The sequence below is a fragment of the Cygnus olor genome, chromosome 1, assembly GCF_009769625.2.
Source record: "Cygnus olor isolate bCygOlo1 chromosome 1, bCygOlo1.pri.v2, whole genome shotgun sequence".
Taxonomy (NCBI): Eukaryota; Metazoa; Chordata; class Aves; order Anseriformes; family Anatidae; genus Cygnus; species Cygnus olor.
In genome coordinates this window covers 9,920,626-9,944,606 of record NC_049169.1, presented here as the reverse complement: position 1 = coordinate 9,944,606, position 23,981 = coordinate 9,920,626, and the positions used below count along the sequence as shown (strand labels likewise).

Genomic DNA, 23,981 nt, shown 5'->3' with positions numbered 1-23,981 from the left:
CTGGCACAAACAAATTCTATCAAACTTTTATTTTATTTCTCAGAGCAAATTGTGCTCAAGAGCAAGGAAAAATGACAAATGTATGTGGATAACGGAGCAAACCATGGCATACAGTAACTTGGACAAAACAAAACAAAACCTGAATATAATGTATTAGTGGTGTTTCCAGTCATTATATATACACTATTTCTGTGCCTTGTGAACTGTTACATTCGCAAGCATATATAATTTCAGTCTGCCATCTAAAATTTTAGCTTAGTATAGATTATTTTGTTTTCCTGATCCATTATGCAAGCAATACTAACAATTTACTTTACAAATGCTTGAAATGAAAATTTTTTTAATCTATTTTCATTTATTCAACAGAAAAACTTGTATCTCCGGCTGTATATTTCAGATGGAGAAATCAGGAACAACAAAATATGGCTGTTTCACACCTTGGCTCCTTCTTTGCCAATGAAAACATCTCTATATAGTATAAATCACTGTATTCCACTCTTAAAACTGATAGCAGATAGCATTGTTCAATAATCGATCACTCCATGACTGATCATTCATCTGGTTTACAAATATTATTAAATGCCAAGTCATAAATGTTACGCTTAAGTAATATATAAAGTCAACATTTATCTCCTGGAGACTACTATAATCCACTGAGGAACATCTTCTGATTTATTTTCATTTTTATGTTTTGTAATCCATTACCTAGAAGTATAAAAACGGAACATCTGGTAGCTTCTAAGAAATACAAAACTGTATGCTCATGTGCTCACTAGTACTAGTTTGTTCAGATTTTCCAAATATGAAGTATGTATTTAAATGACGTCATTGAAATTTCGAAATAAAACAAATTGAACACAACTATTTCCCCCCTTCTACTCATATGTAGGAAAGGCTGGAAAGCATTCCAGAGGGACTTAAAGTAAAATGAACTGAGATTATGAAGCAAAATGAAGTTCAAAGACAGCACATGCAAGGACACATCTGTTGTCTGTCAAATGAAAACTGTATCACCAAAATGACACAAGTGGTACCCCAACTAGTCAAACACACTGCAAATCAAAAACAGGTGATTGCAATGTTCAGGTCAAGATAACCACACCACAGACTTCTACTTGTTCCAGCATAGCCCTGAAGGTAGTTTGGAATAATAAAACAAATAATTGCTATCCGGTTCCAAACTAATTTTAAAACTCCCAGGAAATAAACCTGGGCATTAACAAGAATGACTGCTCACCACCAGTGTGTAGCTACAACGAGCAAAAACAAAAGATTGACGTTGAAGCTACTACAAAACTTAAAATAATCAAGCTTATCACATTAAATGCAAGGAAGCCCAACACCTGAAAAACCTGCTCTGCTCTCTGTGCTCAAACACAGGGAACAAACACACCAAACCAGCCCAAAAACAGGTGATAAAAAACGTCTCAGTGGTTGTAAAGACTCCGACACCCAGAGACCTAGATCGTACTGCGCTCGCTTAAAAATGAGCTGACTAACATTGCCTTCACCAGTGACATGAAATGATCAACAGAACAGAGCCAGGCCTGGCTCCGCAGGCAAAAAAAAACAGTTGCCCCTGGCAACGGGCTGCCAGGCGCAGCAAAATGGCTGTGGCCCTACTGCCTGCAGGCCTTGTGCCACCCCACAGAGCAGCCATGGTGTGGTGCCCCCTTGGTAAGGGACGTAGTGTCCCTCTCACTCTGGATGTGGTGTCCCTCTCGCCCTGCTCTCACTCCTCAGGGCTCTTGGCAGCAAGAGTCATTTCTAGCCATGCTACAAAGCAGCCTGCAGCATATTCTGGGAAAATAAATAAATAAATAAATAAATAAATAAATAATGCTATATGCTCTAATTAACGCTTTTTTAAAAATGCAGAAATAAAGGGCCATTTCATGAAATTGTGAAAAATGCCTCACCCTGGAACAAACATATCAATAAATTTCAAAAATATAAAACAGATAGTTGACTAGCAGAACACAGTATCAAGCTTTAAAAATGATTTTTACATGGACAATAAAAATACTCAGAGTTTCACTCGTGCCTATTCGACACACGCTCTTGTAGTGAACAGCTTCTGGCTGAGCTAACAGGTACAGTGCAGAAAAGTCACCTGTCCCTGTGAAACAGGGGATTGTGCAACAGTTATCATAATTTCATAGACCACATTCTGAAATACATGAGAGGTGAGGGGTTTGTCATGAGCAGGGTTCTTTTTTGTTTGCTTTTTTTACTCCCCCCGTACACACACACAAATCACATTGACCTTTTACCTTTATGCTGCTTCTTATTCCAGGTTGCTACCCATTTTACTCTATCTATTCACCACCATTTACATCAGCACTCTCCTGTTTCAACATACTCCAAGCTCTTTCACACTCCCCGTACACCAGGAAAGACTTGCAAGCTGGCTAGAGAGGCAAAAGCCCTGAGATGTCTGATTCACACCGAGCTGCTTACATTGCCCAAACACTTTCCAAGAAGCCAGCCCACACGGCTGTGCTAGCTAACGCTGACAGGAAATAAAACGTGGTTAATGCACACATCATAAAATAATCCTTTGAAGTAGTTAGCTGAGGCACCCATTAAGGGTAAAGCTAACCAGATTTATTTTGGTACTCTTCATATAAAATAAAATAAACACTTTCAACCTGCACCAAAACAAAGAACCACAAAAGAATACCTAAAAATACAGCAAGGACTGGGGGCAATAAACAAACAAAGAAGGAAGGGAGAGAGCGTCACTGATACAGGACATCTAGATACTTTAGAGATCAGCCAAAAACAGGGGATGATGCAGTTGTTCCAATATAGATATGTCTATAAAGTTATTCGGGACGTCCTGCCTGGCTCCCCGCTGCTGTTCCATGAGAGCATGTGCTGGGTCTGCCAGCCTGTCACTGCCTTGTGCACCAGGAACATTTGGCTGGGGCAACATCACTGAACCCAGAATACTCATCAGCAAAACAAGTAACCATTGTAAATAAGTCAACTTTAAGAAATAAAAAAGTAGTAACATTTTCGTTTATATTATTTCTTATGGCACTTTCACAATATATCATGGTTTAGAACAGCAGGTTTTTCTGTCCTAAGAAAGCATGCATTAGACTGACACCACATCCAGAATGAGACTATTACGAATGAAATCAGAGAATGAAAAACAATCCAAGACGAGCCCTTGAAATTAGTGAGTATTAGATCCATCACTAGATGGACAAACATACTGAGAAAGAGCCATTAGCAAAACTAAGCTGAAGCAAAGGGAGACAACAATATAACTTCAACATATGGAACACTAGCCACCCATTTTTGCGCGCACACATTATTACAGCATATCAGACCAATTGTTTCTAACTCTGTCCTTGATATTTATTGTGTAAATTCAGTAAACTGATGTATATCATCTGGTATAATACTGAGAAATGTCTGTCAAGGGCCACCATTCTTTTTCCAGTGAAAGTTCAGGATGTTTAGCACTTGGTAGGAGAAAGACCCCAAGAAGAAGGACAGACCGAGCACAAAACTGCAGACTTCCAAGTTGATTCTTGGTGATTCATGGCAGAAGAACGTTGCCAAGGCAGCCAAGGGTATTACAAATCTCACACACTCATGCAATAACTATAAGCAGAGGCCTGCACTCCTCAAGCTGTGCTTAACAACTGAAAATTGCCATGGCTTTGAAAGAGATAAAAAAACAAATCTGCTTTATACATTCAAGGGCCACTTACCAAAACAACAACAACAATGCAACAACAACAAAATCACAAACCATCAAAAAATGCACCCTCCATTAGAAAGTGAAATTTTTCTGTGAGACAATACACAGGAAAAATCATTCTAAGGAGTCTATAACCCAAGCAAAGCATGAGAGTTGAGGGAAATTCTACCAAAACCCACCGCCAACCTCCAGAAACCAACACAACTCCATCAATTCCTCGCTGAGTTAGCAAACCAAACATTGTAATTTTGAATTAATATTTAACTCTCTGGTTTTCTCTCACTGATTATAATAGCCCCGAACTCACAATTTCATTTTAATCACAGTAAAAAAGTGAAGTACGAAAATATAACTAATAACAAGAAGCATGTATTCCACTTTTGCAGAAGCATACTTTTGGCTGAAGCTGATATAAGATTGTCCTGCTGCCATATGGAAGCTTGAGATACACACCAGCTACCTCCAGCCCTAAAACCTCCGAAGTGTAAAAGTGTTTGTCTATTGCTTTAGGAGTCTGGAACTGCTTCAGACAAGCTGGGAGTTGCTACTGCTTCCCACCAGCTCCGCAAAGCCTAGATTTCTGTTTTCACTTTGCTTTGTACTTCTGCCCATTCTGGTTCTACAGTCTCATAGCAGAGAGAAGGGGAATCAGTTGGAAGAAATGTATACATAAACCGTCAGAAACTGGGCAAAATGACAATCAAAAAATATTTTTTAGTTCTTGTTTTATATTAGATGATTTTTTAGTATATTGCATGTGTACACTGCATCCATACACAGTTGATAAGTGTCTCTAAGGGATCGGAAGGTTTTTCAAACTCCAGTTATATCCAAGAACTGTTAATGCAGCAAGCAACATGAAGGAGGTTCTCAGTATATTGAAGGGTCAGGCTCTGCCTTCAGTTTGTTAGGAATGGAAATGTGAGATAGATGCTTCAAACTCCACTGCTTTGGTAAGAACTGAAGTTGCCCTGCTGGATCTGACCAGCAGATGCATCTTCACACACATACGTACACACAAATGTTTATGTACGCACACTTGATTCCAAAACAACATTTCATTCTGTCATTAAAACAGGATAGCAGTAGGATTTTATAATTTCATTAAGGAAGATTTGTATACTTTGTAGTACCCATTTGGCCTCCTGTATCTTCCTTTTTTCTTTTTTTTATTTTTTTTAATCAAAACATTGCACATTGTATTCTGTTGCATACAGAATAGTAAACACATCACCTTTACTTTCATACGTTTTTTGAGCCACTATAAACGTATACAAATTAACAGTATTTTAGGAAAAACATCTTCCTCCTCCTTTATGCATGTGTACATATAAACACACATTAGCCAACCTGATCTATGAATCAGTTTCTAGGTCAATCTCTAGAATCAATCCAGGTGGTATTGGTTATTTAAATGCAGTTGACGGTATCATGAGCAATACATAACTATACTGACAGTGAAGGGAGGCTCCCTGCAAGTCAGACAATGCCTGAGCATTGGACAATTGCTATTATATTGCTCTTTTTAATCGTTGATTACTATGACATCAAGAGAGCTTCTTCTGCAAAGCGTTGCTTCAAGGAAAATAAGGTAGATTTTCTACTATCAAAGGATAAATCTGATGAAAGACATCATAACCTGACCTTAGAGAAGCAGAAAATAATGGAATAAAATAACACTGAATCAATTAAATCTTCAGTTGCACAAGAATAAAATATAGTTCCATTATATTCTACATAAAGGAGAAGAATTTCTCTCCCCAATAATTCCAGTGAATCAGTTCTCTTGGTAGGTAAAGCATGATACTAACACAAACATGCTATATAACTTTAAGAAACAAAATCAGGCTAAATAAATTTATAATTGTCAAGTATTAATATAAAATTGTTGTTAAAATGAACTTCCAACTCACACAAGGTTGCAATCATTTATAAATGCAAACAACTTTTGCACATATATCCTTCAAGACTATAATAAAGTGAGCATTGCTTATTACACAAAGGTATTAAAGTTTATTTATAATCTAAATTCTGGTAAATAAACTAGAATTGTGGAAAATACACCTCAATTCATTTTATGGATAACAGCAACTACAATTTCAGCTTTTATATACATTCATACATATATGCATATATATATGTGTGTGTGTGTGTATATATATATATATATATATATGAAAGCTCTAAATGTCCAAGCCCACAAACTTCATACATCTTAAGGAATAACACAAAGTGGTTCAGATACTTGGTCTTTCTGTCCTGAAAAATTTTAAGAGAATATATGTAATCTAACAATGGTTAAATACTATTGTTAGTAGAGCAGATAATACAAAGGGAAATTTACCCCAGAGCCTCATCTTTGGGATTCACAGTGTCATAGAAAACATCAAGACTGGGGTGAAATGGAGGAGGACAGATAGTGCTGGGATATGGAGCAGGACGAGGTATCGCATTGTCTCTTCTACTGAGCTGCATGAAGTCACAATGATACAGGGACTGTGACACATAAGGAAGAGTAAGAGGCACTAACTTTGCTCACACAAGTCTCAGCAACACTGGCTTTGATCATCTTCCTACTGTCACTGTAGAAAGCACTGGGAATTTCTGTTTTGATTTCCATATCACAAAGCATATGATGAGGTACTGCAAGTGGAAAAGCCACTGATGTGGAACTCCAGGGCATTTTTGTATGGCTTTACTTTCCTCAGTTCAAATCAAAATGGGTTTTACACTTCTGAGTTTGTCTGAGACTTATTCCCACGTTGATAAATTACAATTATCACTGAAACAGCTGGATATGGCACTGAGAACAGGTGGAGAATTTACCCATCTGCTGCACATTAATAACTATAAATAGGATACTGCAAAAGCAATTAAGTTTAAATCCATACTACTTTTTTAGTTATAAGCATACAAAATGCTGTATAAAATCTGGCAGTAGCAGCAATAACCACATACACCCAGAAGAAGAATATAATTTGGGAGTGATTCATAGAGACAGCACAGAAAATTCAGGAAGAGAAAGAATTGAGATGTTATCAGATTTAAAAATAAAACCAGTCAAAGGGTGAAAAACATGTGAGAGAAAGCTGGAGAGAAGACAAAAATAGAATTTAAAAAACTGGGGGTAAGTACGGGAAACTATTTTTAAGGTGTTATTAACACTTGCTACATTTAATGTGAGAATGAAGCAAAAATTAAACATCCCAAAATAAAAGCTTACACTGAATAAGTCACACAAAGGTTACTTTCCCAAGAGAAGTGTGATCTTCATGTTTTTCTAGATCCTTGATTTACACACAAATAAGATTGTGGTCAATATGTTTCAAATGATTAAATCTAGGGAAGGGAAGGCAGGGAACCAAACGCAGTACCCTCAGCCATCTGTGTAATTCCTGTGAACTACAGTGTTTTCCTGGGTACAATGACAGCTACACTAATAGCCCACTTGTCAGAACTTCAGCTGCATGAAAAATACACAAAATACATTTAGAGAAAACTGAACGCCTCTGAATGCAAGTCTCACTTTGCATTCACAATTATCTTATCAGTAATGAAGCTGCATTGGCATAAGTTAAAATGAAGATTAGTCACTCTGACTGTACGGAAGCATTTGTAAAGAATATTATTTCATAGTGTTTTTCTTGGACCAAGAAAAGCAAGTGTCGTTCTACACTGGCCACAAATGGCTGAATTTCAGAATTCAGCAGTTTCAATGAAAGACACCATTTTTACAATTGCACAGGTAAAACTAGGTATAAATTGTCATTGTCCCAACTGAAAACATGATCTGTAATGCCTGTTTGGTGATCCAAATACAAACTTCAGTCCTAGAGCTCAAACACATGTAATTTATATTGTTTGGGAGCCTCCCCAGAAAACAAAATAGGATGAAAGAGAGGGTTAAAAAAAAAAAAAAAAAAAAAAAAGGATTCATTCCTACATTTAACCATTCTAGAGTTGAGACACATTGGCAGAGTGGTAAGTAGGGCAGAAGCAACTACCCTACATGACCAGTCTCTGATATACCTTGTTTAGCTCCATTCATGTACACAGATGAGGGCAAATGTGTGTATGAAAGACAATTACTGTAAAATAAAAATGGCTAAAACTGAAGAAAAGCAGCAAATTAATACACCCAATTAAAAGCTTGGAATAGTGCTGGCATGAAACCTAGATCTCACAGTATGTAACAGTAGCTAGAAGAAATGTGATACAATGGCCTGAACATCAGCTGGAATATAGCACTGTGACAGATGCAGCACAGACACACCAAAGAAAAGAAGTTATCCAGAGAACTTTCTTCTGAGACTGTCTTTGGTTTTGTTGCTGATCCAGAAGTTAAACTGCTGTAGTTGGGTATACAAATTGGCAACCAAAGGCAATAGTATAGAGTTAAGTTTTAAAGTAGATAAGTGATTATCAAGTCTCAGTTTATATACCAGCACAGATGAAACCAGTCATATGAGAACAATATGTTGTCTTGGAGCAATTATTTGCCATTGGTAAAAGATGAAAGTGCAATAAATGTAACTATTAGCACAGGAATGCTTTCATCGAGCTGTAATTTCAACATTCACTGAATTAGAAGAGAAAGTAATAAAACAAAAGATAACTTTTCCTTCTCCACATTAGAAAATAAAAGTAAGATACATTGTGAAGTCAAAAGTCTAGAGGAGCAGAGACCTTTGTGATGCCTACACGATGCCATAAAAAAGAACAGAAGTAGTGCTAACCACAAAGCTTAAGAACCAGATCTACACATGAACTTTAAAAGCAGTAGAAGGGCTCAGATCTAGTGATCCAGCTGAAGACTGGATCACAAATGATGTATTTCATTTAATCATAACACTGGGAGTTGAAAAATCGCTTCTGTTGATAAGTCTTCTGATATTTTGTGGAAAAAAGCAAACATAAGACTCAATGCAACCTCTGCAAGAAGTACATATCAAAATACATTGCTTTTTTTTTTTTTTCCTAAGTCACTCTTCACCTCCTGATTTAATAAAAATCAGTTGTATTTTATGAAGGTTTTTAGTCAATCTAAGTACCAGGCTGAGTGCTATACTTGAAAATACTTGGTTATTGACTAGAGAAACCTTAAGTTCTTTTTTTGCAGCATGAATGTTTCTTTCTCAATTTCCCAGCTCACTTCAACACTAGACTAAATTGTAACCATAACAGACTTTCAATGAGTAAAAGTTTTCTTTGACTATGTGGTGATAAATCAGTAGGCAAATGGAAATAAATGAAGACTTTGCCTACCTTCATGAAAAAAACAGTATCATCAATCAAAATTTGATGCCATATGAATCTTTGGAACAATAAATGAGAGAGGGTACTTTGCTCATGAATCTTACAAACTTTGCTCTCCGGTTGAATGTATTTTTTCTGCTCTTTGCCCAGCCATGTGTCAGAGGAAATTAAAACTACCTGAAGCTCATTTTCAATTACACTGTTACTGTTCACAAGCAGAAGAAATCACTTTTTTTTTCAATTAGGCTGACTTAGTCTTTAACACAAACCATACAGTCTTACCTACATTGAGACAAACTCTATTTATAACGTAGACTGTATTGTTTCTTTTTTTGTTTTTCATTTTTGGTAGTCATCTGTTATGACATGCAATGGAAAAATAGCACACCACGGGCAGTTCTCAGTACATTGTTACAGTAACTAACTGCTCAGTTCTGCACCTTTTCTGATTATCTAAAACTATTTATATTTAGCTTGCAATTAGACAGATGTATGCTATCAAAATATGCTTATTGGGTATTCAAAGAATCTTACAAAGCCTGATCAGATCTAGTCTTAATCTTTTCCTTATCAAAAGAGACTGACAATATACTTTCTAATCACTTTCTATTTATTAGAAACTAATATTTATTTTATTTTATTTTAAGTACCACCTCTTCAAAGCATAGGAACAGGCAATTCCAAAATGCTGGAAGTCGAGCAGGTGGGGCAGAAGGTCAGCTTGGCCGAGCAGTGATCTTTTTCTAGAGCTTAGGTGGAAAAAGATAGGGTATCACTACTGGAAGTAAGGTTGGACAACACGGGAGAACTACAGAGATGCTGTTTCCTATTGCAGAGAGCAAATTCATGTAATCAAAGCTCAATTACAGTTGAAGCTGGCCAGTACTGTGAGGGACAATAAAAAGAGCTTTTTGAAATTTGTTAACAGGAAAAGGAGGACCAGAGATACCATTGGTCCGTTACTTGATGAGGATGGTCACCTTACAAACAGGGATGTAGACAAAGCAGAGATGTTTAATGTCTTCTTTGTCTCTGTCTTCAACACTGATGATGGACTCTGGGCCCCATGGAGCCCTGAGGTAGATGACCATGACTGCAGTAATGCTAAACTCCAAACCAACCCCAAACTTGTGCGGGATTTGCTGCCCCACCTGGATGCATATAAGTCTATGGGGTCCAATGGTATTCATCCCAGGGTACTCAGAGAGCTGGCTGATGTCATCATGAGACCTCTCTCAAATATGTTTGGTGGTCTTCAGAATCTGGAGAGGTCTCAGTCAACTGAAAGCTGACAAATGTTTTCCCAGTTTTCAAGAAGGACAAGAAAGACGATCCTGGTAATTACAGGCCTGACAGTCTCACTTCGGTGCCTAGTGATATGGAGAAGATTATTTTAGGAGTTACTGAAAAATACCTGAAAGACAATGCAGTCACTGGTCACAGACAACATGGGTTCACAGAGGGAAAGTCCTGTTTGACAAACTTAATTTCTTTTTATGACAAGGTTAGCCACCTAGCTGAGCAAGGGAAGCAAGTTGATTTAGTCTTTTTGGATTTACCAAAGGTTTCAATACTGTTTCTCACAATATCCTTCTGGACAAAATGTCCAGCATACAGATAGACAGAAACATAAAGTGATGGGTGAACAACTGGCTGACAGATCTGTCTCAAAGGGTTCTAGTAAATGGGGTTACATCAGGCTGACAGCCAGCCAATAGTGGGCTTCCACAGGGCTCTGGTTTAGGCCTAGTTCTTTTTAATGTTTTCATAAATGACTTAGAAGTGAGACTTGAAAGTATACTAAGTAAGTTTGCAGACAACGTGAAATTGAGAGGAGCTGTTGAGGCTTTGCAGAGAGATCTTGACAAATTAGAAGGCTGGGCAATCACCAACAATATGAAGCTTAACAAGATCAAGTGTCGGATTCTGCACCTCGACAGGGTGACCCTAGATATATGTATAGACTGGGAGGCAAGAGATTGGAGAGCAGCCCCGTGGAAAGGAATCTAGAGGTTCTGGTTGAGAGCAAGCTGAACATGAGTCAGCAGTGTACCCAGCAGCCAGGAGGGCCAACCATACCCTGGGGTGCCTCAGGCACAGCACTGCCAGCCTGTCGAGGGGAGGGACTGTCCTGCTCTGCTCTGTGCTAGTGCGGTCTCACCTCGAGTACTGTATGCAGATTTGGGCACCACAGTATAAAAAGGACATAAAACTATTAGAGCGTGTCCAAAGGAGGGCTACCACGATGGTGCAGGTTCTAGAGGGGAAGAAGTATGAGGAGCAGCAGAGGTCCCTGGGTTTGTTCAGCCCAGAGCAGAGCAGGCTGAGGGGAGGCCTCATGGCGGCCTGCAGCTCCCTCATGAGGGGAGTGGAGGGGCAGGCGTTGAGCTCTGCTCTCTGGGACAGCGACAGGACCCGAGGGAACGGCATGGAGCTGGGACAGGGGAGGGTCAGGCTGGGGGTTAGGAAAAGGTTCTTCACTGAGAGGGTGATCAGGCACTGGGACAGGCACCCCAGGGCAGTGGTCACAGCACTGAGCCTGCCAGAGTTCAAGAAGCACTTGGACAACGCTTTCAGACATGCTCTGATTTTTGGGTGGTCCTGCATGGAGCCAGGAGTTGAACTCAGTGATCCTTGTGAATCCCTTCCAACTCAGGATATTCTACGATTTACATATAAAACAATTGTTACAGATTGGGGGGGAGGGGGGAGGGGGGGGGGAGGGGGGGGGGGGGCTTCCAGTATCAGTATGTTTTTGAACCATTTTATGTATAAACTGTAAGAATACAGTTGAATACCACTTAGTCTTTCAGTCCAGCACCAGTGCTTTAGAGTTCACAAGCATTCTTGCTAATCCAGCATTCATAACCTATAGCATGTGCTAGAATTTATGTTTATGGCACAGCCAACGATTAACTAATCTAAACTTCTCTTTTTACTTTACCCATTAGATCACGCTTTCCCTTTGCCAGCAGTCTATCACACAGCATCTATTTCTAAAGCAGAAACATTATAATAAACCACAAGGAAAATAAACAATTACAAAAGATTTGCATATTCATTTTGGATAAACACAATAAATAGCTAAAATGAACCTTTCTGAAAGCTACAGACCTTTTGGCTCTGCAAAATGTAGGTGGTAATTTCACAAGGACAGCCTTCTTAATCATTTCTGATACACATTTCTAATTGGGTCAGAAAAGGATGTACGGAGACAATAAAAACACTTCTCCCTATAGAAGACAATGCAAATTGGGCAGCAGATATTCTGCATGCTGGTATATAGACAGATGGAGACTTTCGGGAATTTAATAATTCCCATTTTAAAAGCTGTTGCCATAATTTAAAACCACAGCGAGGGTTGTGCTAGGCAAAATGGAAAGCAAACAGAGCTGGCAGACCAAACAGTCAAGTCAATGACTGGAAAGGGAAATGAAAAACATTGTCTATGGATGATCAGTTTTAGAATCAAGAGCTCTGAATATTCAGTTCAAGTCCACCTACAGCAAGTGTTATGAGTTAATATGGACTCAGACAGCACTTGGATGAGAACCATGGCTTGCCTTCAGAAATGACCGTAAAGCTGAATTTCACCCTCGGGTATACTGGTGCATATGAGAGAAAATTTTACTGTCAGTGAAGCTACTTTAGATTTATGCTCATTTAAGTGAGAGCAGATGATGGGCTGTAATCTGCTGTCTGGTTTATAATAGCTCAGAGGTTCATATGGAAGTGTTATAAATCTTTACTGTAACAACTCTAATAATCATCTTTTTGGATGGAAAAAAATCAACTGATGACATTAATCAAGTTGCCCAACAGCACAGAGTGAGTGACTTGACTAACGAACCTAGCAACTTGTATAAATATACAAAACAGAAAGAAAAAGCCTTCCCATCAAGGAAAAGGCAATTTGCAATTCTATGCCTCTGACCAGGCATAGCAGGAAATACGCCTTTAGTCCCCACCCTTCCTCCAAAACTGCTGAGCTGAACCAGAAAGCGGCTTTACAATGCTGACTATGCCCTGGTGCAGCAAAAAGCACTCCGTTTTGGAGCATAACCAAACATTTCTTTCCTACTGAGTCAATAGCTTCGGCCAGGTGGAGCTGGGCTGACCACAGTTGTACTGAAAGACCATGGATGTTGCTGCTTCTGGTTGTTACTGACAATTCAACCCCCAAGACTGATTCTAGTCTGGGATTTATATCTCAGAGTAAAAATACATGTTCGATCCACACAGAAATAGAATCTATTCAAACTATATCCACATACCAGTAGAACATAGATACTTTCCTCCTCAGCTTACGTTGCAATTACATCTTCACTAATTGTCAAGACATTTTGTTCTGTTTTGTTGTTTATCTTTGTTTTTTAATAATTCTCTCTCTCTCTCTCTCAATCCTACCTCCCCCCCCCCCCCCCCCCCAACTGAGCTATAGGGTTGAATATTAGAGTCTTTTTGGCTTGTCAAGATAATGTTATGTTTACCATGTTAAAATCAAGTACTTCACAATACTGGTTTAACCTTTTTTTTTTTCTTCCCACTATGCTGTGTCATCTTCTGATGGAGAAAATGAAAGAACAAATAAAAATAAAGGCACCTGAACCACTAATTTATAGCAATGCTTTTTTTCAGGCAGAACATCTCAGAACATCTGTCAGAATTTCAGATAATCAGATATTAATAATAGTAAAATAAGTATTGTTATGAGTAACAATAAACACTAGCTTCATTTTTACTGTTGAAGGACAAATCCTTTGATATGGTAAACAAACCCAATCTCACACCGCTGATACAACTGAATGTGTTTATATGCTAAGTCTGACAATTCCTGCATAAAATAAAACTGAAGAATAATATATTTTTATTAAATGTGACAGACACAATGGAGTTAAGTAGCTCAGTGCAGAGAAACAAGACATTATCATAAAGTTCAGATGGACAAGTACATTAACATTCAAGTAAATTTGACTCACAGAGGCAATAGCTTTCTCTGGGGAACTGAAATGGTTTCTTATGACCATCAGAAGCATAAACTGCCATCGTGAGTACAGCCTATGTCTGGAGTAGCAAATGATCAAAAAAGGTTGACATTATTTTATGCTACTTCAAAACATGAGTAGCACTGAAAAGTGCATATTTCTATGTATCTTTGTACTTGCCAGCTTTCTTCCAGAACAACTGCATGAACAGTTTGCGTACACTGTTTCCAATGAGATCTGTGGCATTAAAGCAAACAGTAACATACACAGGACAAGATGCCTGTATCTCATAAACCTGCTTCTACTCTACAATTAACACTCTAATAAGACAAAACCATTACAGAAAAGGATTGGGCAGAAGAATACATGAATTGTCAAGGTAACACAGAAACTCTGATGGAGTCAAAATCCATAGTTAGGTTCCTTGTGTATGTACCTCTCCTTGTGTATGTTCCTTCTTTATGTACCTCTATTTCAAAGAGCGGAGTGGCCTGCCTATACAAGAGCAATATCTCAGGCCTTCCTTAAAAATCATTTTCAAAAGCTTGAGCAAGAAAACTAAAAATTGGTGATCACTTAAAACCTAAGCTTATTTACATTATTTACATGGAGATCTGAGGAGAAAGGCAAATGCTGTATCTAGTGTTCCAAGACAATCCAGGAAACTGCGGAGAAGTAAAGGTCACTTCAATCCCTGAGAAAATCAGTAGTCCAGAATATATTTCCGTACATTTGAAGGCAGAGGTGGCAAGTAGGGATAGTGAGCGGGAATTTGCCAACAGCAAATCACACCTGACCAACTTGATTGCTTTCTAAAGCAATAAATGACTAGATAGGTGGACAAGGTGAAAGCAGTGGATCACATTTACCTTAACTTTAGTATGTTTTTCAACTTCATGTCCCACAATATTTTTGTATTAAAGTAAGGACACTATAGGCTGGATGGCTAGGCAACCAGATGGATAAAAAACAGGTTAGACAATTCAGTTTAGAGGGTAGTGGTTAAAGGGCTGGCTGTACATTGCTGATAACAAACAGGGTACCACCAGAGTCTATCCTGTGACCTGACTGGTTTAATATCTTTATCAGTGACTTGTAGAAAGCAATGGAGTGCATTCTTTCAAAGGTGCAGAAGACACCAAATTGCAGAGACCAGCACATATACTCTGATCCAGGGCTGTCAGAGGAACCTGAAAGTTGGAGAAAGGGCCAATGAGAACATCATGAAATTCAGAAAGAACAAATGCAAAGTCCTGCACCTGTGAATGAAGAAGTCCTGTCTGAGAAGCAGCCATAATGACAAAGACCTTGGAGTCGTGATGAGCAGCAAGCCCATAACATAAGCCAGCAGCACACCTTGGCTGTAAAGAAGGCCAACAGCTTCTTGGTCTGACCGAAAATAACCATAGCCAGTAGATCAAAGCAAGTGATTACCGACTTTTACCTTTTACTCATTAGACTGCATCTAGCACAGTGCATCCAGTTCAGTGTCCCCGGTACTAGATGATGCCAAACTGGAACAACTTCAGAGTTAGGGCAACTAAGATGGTTACAGGCCAGAATAACTGCCTTGTGAGTAGAGGCTGAGAGAAAGGGGCTTACTGAGCTTGGATAAGACTTAATGGGAACCTAACAGAACTGTGACAGAACTTATGAGGAGGTCACCAAGAAGACAAAGCTAGGCTCTTTAGAGCAGTGCCAAGTGGGAGGACAAGATACCACATGTAAATTTTAACTGAATGTAAGGAAAAACTTGTTTCACCATGAAGGACATTGGAACAAGTTAGGCAGTCTCCATCCTTGGAGGTTTTCAAGACTAGATGGGATAAAGCCTTGGGCAACCTGGTCAGGTCCACTGACCCTGCTTTGAGCAGGAGGTTGGACTAGATAACCTAGTGAGGTCCCTTCTAACCTGAATTATTCTCTATCTGCAATCTAAATGTTTGCATGTGAACTAGTTGTCTAAGTTCCCATTATAGTCACTGGAGTCAATACAGTCAATGGGGTTTAGTCAATAATTCATATGACTAAATACAGATGTCTATTTTAGGACGAGATGAATCACATCACTCCATTAACTATATTGATTAGCTCAGTGTTGAGTAAAGTCAGTCTTCATGGACTTAATCAGCTGTGGCTGTCCACATCATATGCCCACAGTCATATGAGCTCCCCACGTTAGGTTTAAAATATCAGTTGCAAACACACTCAAAAACATTTTTTTTTGAAGTCTCAGAACCCTGAAAGTAAACACTTCATTTCATCAGAAAAAGTCCAGACAGTTCTAGGAACAATTTTTAGTATGAATTTACTGAGAGGAATAAGGAAGCTGTTAGCAATGACTGTTATAATTTATGCATCAAGACATCATATGACAGAGCAGTCAAAGATGGGAGATAGCCCTTTTGCTCCCATCTCTGATGTCCCTAACTGTCATTGACATCAACTGGGAGTGTCAGGGCCCTGAGTATTTCAGCAGGCTCCAACTGCCCCGCCCAATCTTTAACCAATTTTCCTCTGTAAACCTCCTCTGCGGTCCCTTCTATCTCTGCCTACAGGTTTAGGTGCTTGAGTTAAAGGTATAATGGTTTTGGAGAGGATACAGTAAATTTTCTTTGTAGAGGCTTGTATGATGCCATGTTTGGGATTTTTGATGAAAATAGTGGTGATAATACACTGGTGTAATCTCACCTTGGGTGAGTGAGCAAGAGATTATGTGGTACTTGGCTGCCTGCTGAGGTTAAACCGTAACAAAAGCTCTGCTCTAATATAGCATAGCTGTGTAACACTGGGTGAGATTTCTATAAAAATAGCTAAGATGTGGGAAACTGCTGTGAGAAGCTCCATTTGGGGCCTCTACCCATACAGCCTCCAGTGGCTTGGGTGCTGCACTGAGGCCTCAATACCTTGCCTCTGTCCCGCTGTAGGTATGTTGTGCTTTAACTTTTTGATCCTGACTTTTCCTTTCTGACAACTTTCTGGCCTAACCTCATATCTGCCTTATCACTACAGACTTCACTGGCAACCGCCAGCTGGTCTGTTGGATGAACTTTGTTACCATCTCCAAACCTGCTTCATCGCTCATGGTCACTACACCACTCATGAGTGAGGCACTGTCCTGCTGTCACCCTCACATCCCTTGTGAAGGAGTCACGTTGACTCCTGACAGCAACTGACAGAATAGGGTTCAGTAGCATCACCACTAATACAGATGGAAGCATAAATGTGTATTAGCACATACTCGGATATCCTGTTGACCTTTTCAATCTCAGCAGTCCATAGAGCCATATAGGTCAAGTACTACTTCAAGTTTTGTGTCTTCAGAATGCCCTTCAATGGTACTGTTACTTCAAGATGGCATTCCTACACACTCCTCCTCAGAATTCTAGTTTTTCCTCCTCCTTGTAATAATATGTATAGGCTAAAAATATTTTGTAATGCATTTGCTTATGTGAAACATGCTGTGATGTCTTTCCAGTATAACTCCCGCCACCACTCCAATAAAAAAAAAAAAAAAACACCTAATTTCACAGTTAGAAGAGCTTGAGGAAAGATCTTAACAGTACTGAGCAATCATTGAAAAGTTCCTACGATATACTTTCTTGTTCTACTTTAGCAATTATGGGTACATGACTGCAGTTTCTCATCATAAACAAATTATATATTTTCAACAGTTTTCCATCTATGCACTAAATCATTGCACATAGAACAGAGTAGCACCACGAAAAACCAGCATGCATCACTTCAAGTGATTGTGCCACATTAGTCACCTTTCTAAAAGATTTTATTCATTGTAATGGTTTTTACTCAGGAAGAATGAAATTTGTCACCTACATTCCTAATGAGCTTTCTTTCTTTTTGAATAGTTCAATCAAGCAGACTGAGCTCCTTACAGGATAAGTCACTCCATCAAAGGCGTAAAATATAGCAGCACCCTACCCATAAGAAAAAAGGCTAAAGTACATCAGATTACTCACAGGAAAGTTTATTATTTGCAAGACTAAGGCTTGAACTGGTGGTTTTCAAAATGTAACCCAGAAAATTGTAATTTTGGAGAAGTTCTGTGTTCAGGGTTCTAATGGCATACCTGTGAACTTACCTGGACAAAACTACTAACAAGAGCCAAGTTTCACACTTACCTAATCAGTTTAGAGGATAAAGCTCTGAAATCCTAAATGCCACTATGAAAGTATATCCATGGAGATAAAATGCAAGCACTTACACCAGTATTTAGTTCTGCTTCTGTTAGTTCCCAAGGCTGACTAGTTTCAGCCATGACCTCACAGACAATAATATCTACTAAAACCAAGAAACCTATTTCTATTGATTTGAACAGGCAGTACGTGAGGCTGATTGACCAGTGCTAGTCTCTGTCAGGTCAGCCATTCTCAGAAACTCTTGGGAAGTTAAACAAGGAAAATTACATCCGTATTACCTATGTGGTTACTTTTGAGAATCCTTTCCTCTAAAAGATGTCACTGAGACTTTCAAAATTTACTTCAGCTGCCTCTCAAATGGACATGAAGAATAGATATGAATTTGAGAAGCTTCAGCTGCATGAGAAGTGTAAGACATTATTTCCAGTAGTAATTTCTATAAATGTCTTGCTCTTTTGTCACAGCTCAACTAACTAACAGAGTTTAACTTTATCTTACATTGTTTTGCAATCATCTTACACCACCCCCCAGCCAGGTTTACAGCTTTAATCTCTCCAAAAGGGAGTTAGTTAGACCAGGAGAAGTCAGCAATAGAAATTCCTAGTCAATCAGAACTAGGTGAAGGAAATACATTGTAGTTGAGGCTACAGAAATCCAATCCACTATTACTCTTAATTAGGCAGCACCATCCTATTTCCACTAAGAATCAGTCTATTGAGGTTCTATCACTTATAGCCATACAAGAAATCTCTGCCATCAACCACATTACTCATATCACACTTTTACGCTGAAATTCTCCATAACCCCTTCCTTTATCTCACCTTCCAAGTTACTTCAGCAGGCTTGACAGGACTGTGGTGGCAGCCTGTGGCAGGAGGTGCTGTGGGCCTCTTGCATTGGGAAAGTGCATTACTCAAGGGACAATTAATGGAGAAGAAATTTCTTGCTCCTTGCCTTTCCTTTCTTCTTCTATGTCTTATCAATAATTTAATCACATCTTTCTAGTTTAGAAGCTCTTGGTGCCATAAGATTTCCACCCATAAGGAAGACTTCAGACCTTGTAAAAGTTAAGTAAAGGCAGGGTTTTCCTGGTGAGCACCCTCCAAGTTTTAAAAATTGATCAGGGTGAAGAAAGAGGGTCCTCAAGAATCAGTTGCAGGAACTTTGTAATCTATAAACTCCATGGACCCCAGGGAAAAGGCCTGATTAACTGAACTGACCCATTTGTGACTGATCATTGAAATCAACTTCTGCGACTGTCCAACAATCTGCATATCTTTCTACCTTTCTCTTCCTCTGTACGTCAGGCATAATTCAAACATATGCTGCTTTCACATTCCTCACTTGAAAATATGGTTATCTGGGGCCTGAGTCGACATGTTACGAAGTCAGAGGGCCTCCTGCATCCCTTCCTTCTAGCCACTACAATGTCTTATTTGATTATACTCTGTCTATATATGGATAAGGCCATCAACATCAGGCATCCAAGCACTTAATAAATTAGACCATGGCCGTTTGAACTGAGCAAGGAAACAATTTCAACAAAATTAAAAAAACTAGCAATACAGTAAGGTAACAATTTAGAGTCTTGGAATCTAAACGGCTTACAAAACGTACACATGAATCTCTGAAAGAGCAAATCAGCCTCATTTGAAATGAATCCTTAAACACTCCTACATTTAGCTTATCTAATACAAGAGTCTGCAATATATTCTAAGCACCATAAATTCCAACCTTTAGAAGCGAATGTACAAAAGTACACACCATCTGTGTATAGTGATCTACAGTATGAATCTATATATCTTAATCTCTATATCGGTCTATTAATTTTTATGATGATAAGAACAGACAGCATAGAGACTGAAGCCCCTAACTAAATCATGACAGAAATAATTAAGAGTCCTTCTTTTTTTACTGCTTTCATGGAAATAATTCCATCTAGTTTATTATACCATGATGAAGCACTGGCTTCAGGTTTGGTACATTCAGTAGACAAAAAAGAATATAATTGCAAGGAAACACACTTACATTAACAACTGATCTTATTATTTTTTATTATACTAATTTGCAAATAATCATCTTTCTGTCAGCACCTTCTTTTTTACACTTGTCTAGTTTCATTTCTCTTAATGTTTTAAAAAATGGTTCTTTTTGGTAATTAAATAAAATGAGATGTTCACACGTTTAACTTTACTATCAAGTGGAAAATAGGCAATAAGAATAACTACTTTAGAATGGCTGAAAATAAAAGGTGGAGAGAATGATCCTACAGCAGTAGTAGTGGTTTGAACACAAAATTCAAGATGTATTTCTTCTCAGATAGATTCAGTGCAACAGATTTAAGGGAAGTGCAGAGAAACAAGTGATGCCAAGGAAACAGAAGACGAGATCTGTCAACAGAAATAAATATTTTTATCTGAATAGAAACTGTACTTGAAAGGTATGTTCAAAATGGAGAAAGACTCAGAAGGCATACCAGTGAATAAACTAGTTTCTAGCAACTAGTACCTGATCTAACTTCATCACTAAATACATATTTTGTATTTATACATTCAAAGTGTGACCTTCTTAAAACAGTGTCAGTTTACTGCCAGTCCTTTTCCATTTTATTGAAGGAGTTGTGTAAATAAGATTCTAACACATTGAAGAGAGGAATCCATGCAGAGGAAATTGATTGCCATTGCAAGGACACCTTGATCTCTCCTGTTTTTTCCATTGTGGGCATACAGAGTTCAGTACTCTGAGGAATTAAATGCTTTTCAATGCATTTTTCAATGATTTCTTACAGACAATAAAGCCACTTTTTACAGAAAGTACATGAGCAATATGAAACTAATTAAAAGAGATGTTAATACCCTGCAACACACATAGAATTAATCCAAATCATAAGGACAGAACTAATCAATTGCAATAAAGTAAAATTGAGAGAAAAAGCTATGCAAGTACTGCAATCACTACCATAGCTTCAGGAGTTCAGAAAGAAAATGAGCATAAATTTTGCTAGATATGCTATGAAAATTATAACTTGCATGCTGAATAAGACCCAAACATTTCATCTTGACTCCTGTTATAATTGTAATAGATCAATAATTTTTTGCTACTGATTATGAATAATGTGCTGAAAAAGTGGTATTTATTATATTTCACTCTAGTGACGATGTATTTGTTCTGATGTGATATCCCTGGATTTAAAAAGTACATGACTACTTATTTTTGAATAGCAACTTTAGATCAAAAACAGAGACCATGTTTGTGGAAAAATGATTAATTATATACGAAGGAGTCATCCAAACAAAACATTATTTAAGAGCAAGGACATCTTCATAAACCCTATTAGAACATGGACATTAACTGTTTCTACAGACATGGAGGTTTGGGGAAAAAAAAAAAAAACAAAACATTACTGAGTGAATTTTCATTGCCACATATTCACAGATCTTTTAAGGCCTCACACTTTACAAAACGCAAATATTATTTCAAGATGCAACACTACAAGTTCTGTAACTGGGAAGTCAGTTACTAATGAAGTTACCTAATTAACCCTGCGTTTCTTTCTCCCACACTGCCTTGCAACAACAACAAAAAGATAAACTTTAAAAATATAATTTTTTAATATAAAAAGTAAAAGAATAAGTAGCCTCACATTTAATACAAGAAGACGGAGAAGATTGATTTAGGAGGAGGAAAAGGTAGAAAGTGGCATTTAACTGAACTGATTTGACTGTAAATATTCCAGACAAACATATCAGGTGCAAAATTCAACTCCTTAAACACAGTGTAAAATTTTTATTTGGCTTCTGTTCTAACCCTCCTTTCCTCTAGAACTATACCTGTAGTTTTTATTGTCAAACCTGTTAATACAACTTGGAGAAGTCAATATACACCTGCTGTGGATAAGATCTGCTAGGACATATATTTTGTAGAGGTATCATAGTAATCAGAAATTCGCACTTTGTCTGCAACCTTTGTCTCTGTGAAGGCCACTCATAGACACCGACTTACGGCCAGTTCAGAGTTAATCATCTTTGGAGTGGACCGATCAGGGTTTCCTCTGGACCCCATCAACTTCAAACACAAATATTAACTTCTGTTTTTACAGCAGTGATGAAATTGCTTCACTGCATCCTGCCAGGACGGTGCTTTATGATACAATGCATGTGTTCTGTGTCCTTGAGAATGATATGAGGATTAGGGGAGGCACGAGGCAAAAGGCATACTCGAATACTTGCAACATCCTGGCTTGTATTAGTTAAGATTAGAGCTAGCATGTCAAAGGCAGTGATTATTCCACTGTAGTTGGTACGGGGCAGACACATCTGGAATGCTGTGTCCAGTTCTGGGCTCCCTAGTACAAAAGAGACAGACACAGACATACTGGAGCAAGTCCATCAAAGGGTCATGAAGATCTTTAAGAGACTGGAGCATCCCTCAGACAAAGAGAAAAAATAAGAGCCTGAAGAAAAGAAGGTTCAGGGGGATCTTCTAATGTGCATAAATACCTGATGGGAGAGTGTAAAAAAAGATGAAACCAGACTTCTCAGTGGCATCCAACAAATGGACATGAGGCCATGGGCACAAATTAAAATACCAGAAATTCCACTTAAACATAAGAAAATACTTTGACAGTGGAGGTGGTCATGCACTGACACAGGTTACCCAAAAAGGTTGTAGTCGATCTGTCTTTGAAAGCATTCAAAACTTGACTGGGCATGGCCCTGAGCAACCTGCTCCAACTGACCCTGCTTTGGGAATGGAGTTGGACAAAACCATCTCCAGTAGTCCATTCCAAAATCAACAATTCTGGGACTCACAAGTGGAGGAAGCTTCACTCTGCCCAATGCAAATACTAAAGACAGCTACAGCATCAATTTGTCTGTATTTCATACCAGAAAAATAACCAGGAACAAACTCTCATACACCCAAGGAAATGATCAGGGAAAGCACATGCTTCAGATCAACACCGAGAACATACCATATTTTTACCAATTTACCATACAGATATGTTTTAAACTTGAACTGCTCTTGATTCCAATTACCAATAGAATATAAAAGAAAGGAAGGGGAGGATGCAGGAGAGAGAATGAATCTCACTCCAATTATGACTGTAACTAATTATAACACAAGTATTCAAACAAAAGCCTCCTTAGCTTCACTGTGCCCTACTCCTTGTGAAAAGTATTGACCAGATTTGTCATTTGAAAGATGACAGAGCACGAACATGATCCTTATAGGTGTGGAGAAAAAACGGCACAACTTAAATATTTAAAAGAATGCCAAATCAAATAAGAGATTGTTTTGATCAGGAGATCCCTCTTCTGATTGGTGATATAGAAAAATGTCAGCACTCTTTCTTTTTAGAGGTCTGGGATAACAGTGTAATTGAATCCCAGCTATACTGGGCACGTGACTTTAAAAATTCACTACACAGCACAATACAAGTGTTCTTGGCTCCAGTATGATTCAGGACACAACAGAAGTGCGTTGTAGGTCAACACAAAGGTGTATGTACAGAAGCTTGCAAAACAGGTGCTTCTGTTTTACTTCTGTAATGCATACAAAGCATTCTACAAGTCGCACTGTGGTATCAATCATCTTAAACAGATTCAAAATGGAATCCTTAAAACAATAGCCTAAGTTTTGTTTTCACCAGAATTCTTGTCTTTCTGCAGTTAAAGTATTACAAAAATACAGCTACTTCTAGAGATTGTGCTGGAATCTTAATCCAATATCCAGTTCTGACTGTAAACTGAAAAGAAAAAATAAAATAAAAATAAAAGAGGAAAACAACTCTGTTCCAAGATGCTAAAAACATTAGCCAGAAGGTAGAGCATGTTGAAATGTTACTGTTTGAGCCAATTGTCAGTG

The 23,981-nt window shown here is 38.3% G+C and overlaps 1 protein-coding gene and 1 long non-coding RNA gene across 10 annotated transcripts in view; both read right to left on the bottom strand.

Moving 5' to 3' along the window:
* The window catches only part of LOC121065484, a 58,776-nt gene extending 52,069 nt beyond the window's left edge, over positions 1-6,707 (bottom strand). The window contains exon 1 of the long non-coding RNA XR_005817105.1: positions 6,063-6,707. This is a non-coding gene — a long non-coding RNA (uncharacterized LOC121065484). The remainder of the gene's footprint in view (positions 1-6,062) is intronic.
* Positions 1-23,981, bottom strand: part of PCLO (piccolo presynaptic cytomatrix protein) — a 372,356-nt gene that overhangs the window by 316,794 nt on the left and 31,581 nt on the right. The window lies entirely within an intron of this gene.